General features: G+C 40.4%; 1 long non-coding RNA gene across 1 annotated transcript; it reads right to left on the bottom strand.

The window, feature by feature from the left end:
- Positions 1-3,537: 3,537 nt before the first annotated feature.
- LOC139434968 (uncharacterized) lies at positions 3,538-4,504 on the bottom strand. The gene is made up of 3 exons (XR_011644248.1): positions 4,299-4,504; positions 3,706-3,754; positions 3,538-3,623 (listed from the first exon to the last, which is right to left on the bottom strand). It is a non-coding gene; the product is annotated as an uncharacterized lncRNA (long non-coding RNA).
- Between the last annotated feature and the right edge of the window lie 947 nt (positions 4,505-5,451).

Genomic DNA, 5,451 nt, shown 5'->3' with positions numbered 1-5,451 from the left:
TCCTTAAAATCAGTGTTTTTAAAGTGCCAAATATTTACGTTTTTTTCCATAAGTAGTTCCGATCTTTAGTCAGCACCTTTGAATGATACAGCACAATTGTATTCTTCATAGCTGACTTATTTTTGCTTTACCTCCTGGAAGAGTGCCCACTTTGAGAATCACTGTTGTTGAGCGGCACGTATATAAACCAATACTTTGATGGTAAATGGACTACATTTATATAACACCTTCCAGTCTTTGCAAACCCTTAAATGCTTTTACATTTTACATTCACACACCATTGGCCATTGGGAGCAATTTGGTAGTATATTTCCCAAGGACCCATTGACATGTTGACACCAACCTTCCTATTGGTGGTCGCCCAAACAGTTCAGGCTTGTTTTGTTAATGAACCCTCAGCTATAGAAAGACTAAGATACTCAGAACCAAAACACATTTTGTATTAGTTACCAACCCACATTGAAAAACATATTAAAGTTCACACACAGAGCTACAGCGAGACAGACCTTCAGGGTTGTATTTCCCCTCTCAGTGACATGTAGAGCAGCTGTCGGCCTAATCGTTATGACAGGCTGCCTTCACACCAGGCTGCAGCACACAGAGCCAGCTGGGATCTCCATTCCAACAATCATCACGAGCGTCTAACAACGTGGGCCTGTTTGCGTGCATGTAAATAAATAACCATATTCACTTTCAGCTCTTGTATTGGCCCCATGACAAATTTACTGTAAAATCAAGCGAGGATGCTCCCAGGTCGGCCACAATAAAGCTGGCAAATTGCATCGAGATGCAAACATCCCAATAAAAAATCTAATTTCACCCCAAATAAACCACAGGTTCCATTGATTGCAAAGCACCACTGTTTTCATATCAAGCAAATCAAAAGATATGACAGCCCCCCTCCGCTCGCTTTACAAGCAAAACACAGCACGGCCCCTCCGTTAATGGGCCCGGTTCATGCATTTCAGCATGCAATGCAAATTAGGGGAGGGAAGGACGGAGATGGGCTCGCTCTTCCTCGTCTGCTGTTTTCTAGCATCATTGCAGGTTAGAGCCTGATGAGAGCCAATCACTTTAGCATAACATTTGCTTGCATGTGGATCAACCACATTGTGTAGCTCTCATTCCACAGTCACGCTGCTGAGCTGAGGCGTGTCAGCATGGCGGCCACCTGGAGGACGCCATCCATCCATTTCCTACCTCAGGATACAGGGTCAGGAAAGAGCCTGGCAGGAAGGACAGAGAGGAAGGAGCAGGGGAAAGAGGGGAAGAAAAGAGGGGAAGATTTAGGGTTAGGGTTCCAGGAGAGAGGGGTGTGTGTGTGTGTGTGTGTGTGTGTGTGTGTGTGTGTGTGTGTGTGTGTGTGTGTGTGTGTGTGTGTGTGTGTGTGTGTGTGTGTGTGTGTGTGTGTGTGTGTGTGTGTGTGCGTGTGCGTCAATCACCCTACCATAATGTCACATCTCATCATTCTGAAAATGCTATTACAATCATTGACATTGTTTTCTCTTTGACACACAAAAAAACCACACACATTGATAAACATACTCACACACATGTCTGCGCAGTGCGCACCATATCTGCGTATACTGTGTTTCAGTGTTAATATATAGTGTATTGGTGCGTATATGTACTGTGTGTTTGTCTGTGTGTGTTGTATTGGTGTGTGTTTATAATGTGTTGGTGAGTGTATATATTGTGTTGGGGTGTGTGTACATACAGTCTGGTGTTGGTGTGTATATATGATATGTGTTAGTGTGTTTATATACTATGTTGGGGTGTGTATTACAGTATGTTGGTGTGTATGCATTCCCCCATCATATACAAGGCACGGTGGCTTCTTGTGACACCCTTTTCCTTTGTTTTTGTTTATGTCTGATCTTTCCCTTTCAGCAAATGTACACAGTCTGGCTGCGTTCCTGCTCCTTTGAAAACACCAACAAAAGAGCCCCGATCCCCCCCCCCACCACCACCTTCTGTCCTGTTAGCAGGTGTGGTCTTACAAAACACCAACATTCAGGTGAAGTTGTACAACATCTTCTGCCATCTCTCCCAAGCTCTGCAGATAAAATATTTTACAAAAAAACCACACCTCAAGATTTGAAAATCATCCAGCCAAAATAAATATATAATATATATACATAAATGGAGGTCATTTTGCTAAAAAAAAGAACCTCTTCTACACAACGTCCTCATAGACAGGACAATACAACAGAACAGCTAATGTCCCTGAGCGTAACATGCACATTTACTTTAAATTAGAGTCACCATAAAGTTCTACACCGTGGTTATTCTTTATGAGACAATAAGTCTGTAGCTTTTGTTTACCAACCTTTTTTCTCTATACATGAGAATATCACAAAGTAATCCTATCTGCAAGATACATGAGAACTTGTGTATAAAAAGTGTTTAACTCCCCAGCCTAGGGACTGTCCTTATGAACTATGTAGTAATGGGAGTTGCTGATAAACTTAGACTTTTTCACATTCATGAAATAATTATTTATTAATGAACCCCTGGATTGTATTAGCTTGTGATTCATTCACAGGATCTCTGAGTTCTTCATGGTTTTGACGTATAGGCTGAAAGACACATTGAGTTTCCCAGATTCCCCTATAGGCCCTGGCTGCGGAACGCGGAATGGGGCGGGGTCGGATGTGGGCGGGGCTGGACGTCCGATGGGCGGGGTGTATGGATATCCTAATGACACAAATAGCAGCATCTGCTGGACAACTACAATAAGTACAGACACAAATCTGCACTGACTAAATATAATTAATCTGCACTCGACTAAATATAATTTAAAAACTAAATATACAAACTTCATACTAATTAAATGCATGAATGTATTTAAATATGTGGTATAAAAAGTCATATATTCTATATTAGTGTATTTAAGTTCATTATTTAATATTTGTTTTAGATGATAGTGTATTTAAGTATATTATTTAATATTTGTTTTAATTGATTATTCATTTAGTCAGTTCTGTGCATACTCATATCGTCCATATATTTCAAATGATACATTGCACTGCATTTAATAGGATAGAAAAAGCATTTATTATTTACAACATTTATCATATAACAGAACAATCATTAAGATAACAGAACCGAAAAAGCAAATACAGTAAATATAAAAACCAAACCAAGTATACAAACAAAAAATCTATACAACAGTGAAAGGCTTTGCTGATGCAAACATTCAACCGCGCTCTTCAAAACAGGCATGAACCTTAAGGTTTTCTTTATCAATGCTCAAAAAACATTAAATAGTCCGACTCAAATTTCAACCTGAACATAAATGCTGTGCTGCCTGGGGATGCTTCAAGCGCTCAGAGAAAGGAGTATGAATGTAAGGTTTCCCCACTGACATAGAGAGGAGGAAAGAATGGCTGGCTCAAGTCAGCAGGAGCAATGTAACTATCACAAAAGACAACAACAGCAACAACATATGTGATGTAATCATATTTTTCACAAAACGAAGACCACACCATTGGGAAGCTTAACGTCTGTTTAATAAAAATAACAGGGAGAGGCTTGCAAAGCTCTGGGAGTTGAGACTCAGGTGCGGGGTGAGGGTCTCATTGCAGGTCTTTAGGCTCCAGAATCCCCCTGGGGTTCTGGTGCTGAAAGAGGGAGACAGGAGAAAGGGTTAGATACATCTAGCAACCAGAGGATGGGAAATTGCCGACCTATTTTAAAACGTACCTTGTGTTTTCACTCTCACTTAAGTCCCTCTCCCTTTGCATCAGCTGAGCTGCAACATAATACAGACAGGTAATAATCAACAGAATCACAAAGACATAATATGACTCTGCTAAAAACACTCACCCATAAATTACGTTTTTGTTTACTGTTTGGAAGTCTCAAATATCCACTCTAAATCCATATCGATAGCGATGTATCACAAAAATAGCTCTCTTCCTTATTATTGTGTAACGTTAACTATATTATACTAGCTTGAACTCCAAAATGGATATCCTCATTTCACCACCTCCACCCACTACAATCACACGCCCCAACTCCCTCCACCCGGATAAAAGCACGTTAAGAAGCCCCTTTTCTCTAATTCCACAACGTTGGAGGAAATAACATTAGGAGAACGGATTAATAGGCTGTTCGTGGTTAACGTGTGTTGCTAACGTTATCCGGCATTCTAGCCTAATCTAATCTGTTATCTGTAAACGTCAAATATACTGATTGAAGGGATAATCCACTAACATCCTTTAATACACGTGTAGTTAATTTGATTCAGATGTTCTGATAATATCCGCAATATAAATCTTTAAACGTCTTCTTACCTTTAAAAGTCCATCACGAACGGTCGGGTCTATTATGCTGCAACCATAGACTGCTAGCCGCAGATCCTCTCAATAGTTTCCCGGAAGTGCTCCGCGATCCGTCATTGCTGTAAAAAACTGGTCCATTGGAGTGAACGGAGATGTCGGAACTCTTCTCTGGGCGGGGTCGGACATCCAACCCCGCCTTTTATCCGACCCCGCCCCATTCCGCGTTCCGCAGCGAGGACCTTCTCAGATTCCCAGTTAAATAGAATTCAGCCTTTTTTTCATCTTAAACTCTGGATAATTTGTGGCTGTATTGAAATTAAGTATTGCATTTTCAACTAAGTAATATGCAAGAAATAAGCATTGCTAATATGAGGTTTCTGTATTTGATGTACTTTCTTGCACACAGTAATGTAGGAAGGCATGTTGTGTAAAACAAAAGGATTTGTCTCTTTGCACAGTGAAAAAACTGAGCCACGGCAATTGTACAATACTTAATTACCCAGAGAGCCTTTATATATGCAACAGGTGAGCTGAACATGCAGACATTATAGAATGTAATTTCACATGTATAAAGAGCATGGGAAATTATACCTGCTTCTGGAAGAATGAAGAAAAGTGTGCAAATGGTGGCGCTAATCTGCTTAAACTTCTATCGATACAGCCAACTGACTGACTCATTTGTTCAGACTGTGTTTGGATTAACCTAACGTTACTTTAACCAGAACATGATGATAAATGTTGTTTTGTTAGAAAAATTATAATACTACTATTTCCTGTTCTTTAGTTTCAATCTGTTGATACAAAGTATGATGAGGCATGGATCTAGTCTCTAAGATTTATATCACTTTAACTAAATACATTGTGTTCATTTAACATCTCTGCATATCTCCAACCTCCCACACACACACGCGCCTAACCAGTAGGTGCCCATCACACATCAAATTCCATGCACCACATTTAGCGAACTCTTGACACCTCAGTTCACTCATAGTGGTTAGAAATTTCACCGCGGCAAATTAGCTAATAACTCACGACCCGTAATGAACCAGGGGGGGGCTATCATGTCAAATGTATGCTGTATTTTCAAGCGTGTGTGTGTGTGTGTGTGTGTGTGTGTGTGTGTGTGTGTGTGTGTGTGTGTGTGTGTGTGTGTGTGTGTGTGTGT

The sequence above is a fragment of the Pseudochaenichthys georgianus genome, chromosome 13 (assembly GCF_902827115.2).
Source record: "Pseudochaenichthys georgianus chromosome 13, fPseGeo1.2, whole genome shotgun sequence".
NCBI classification, from domain to species: Eukaryota; Metazoa; Chordata; class Actinopteri; order Perciformes; family Channichthyidae; genus Pseudochaenichthys; species Pseudochaenichthys georgianus.
This window is presented reverse-complemented; position numbering and strand designations above follow the sequence as displayed.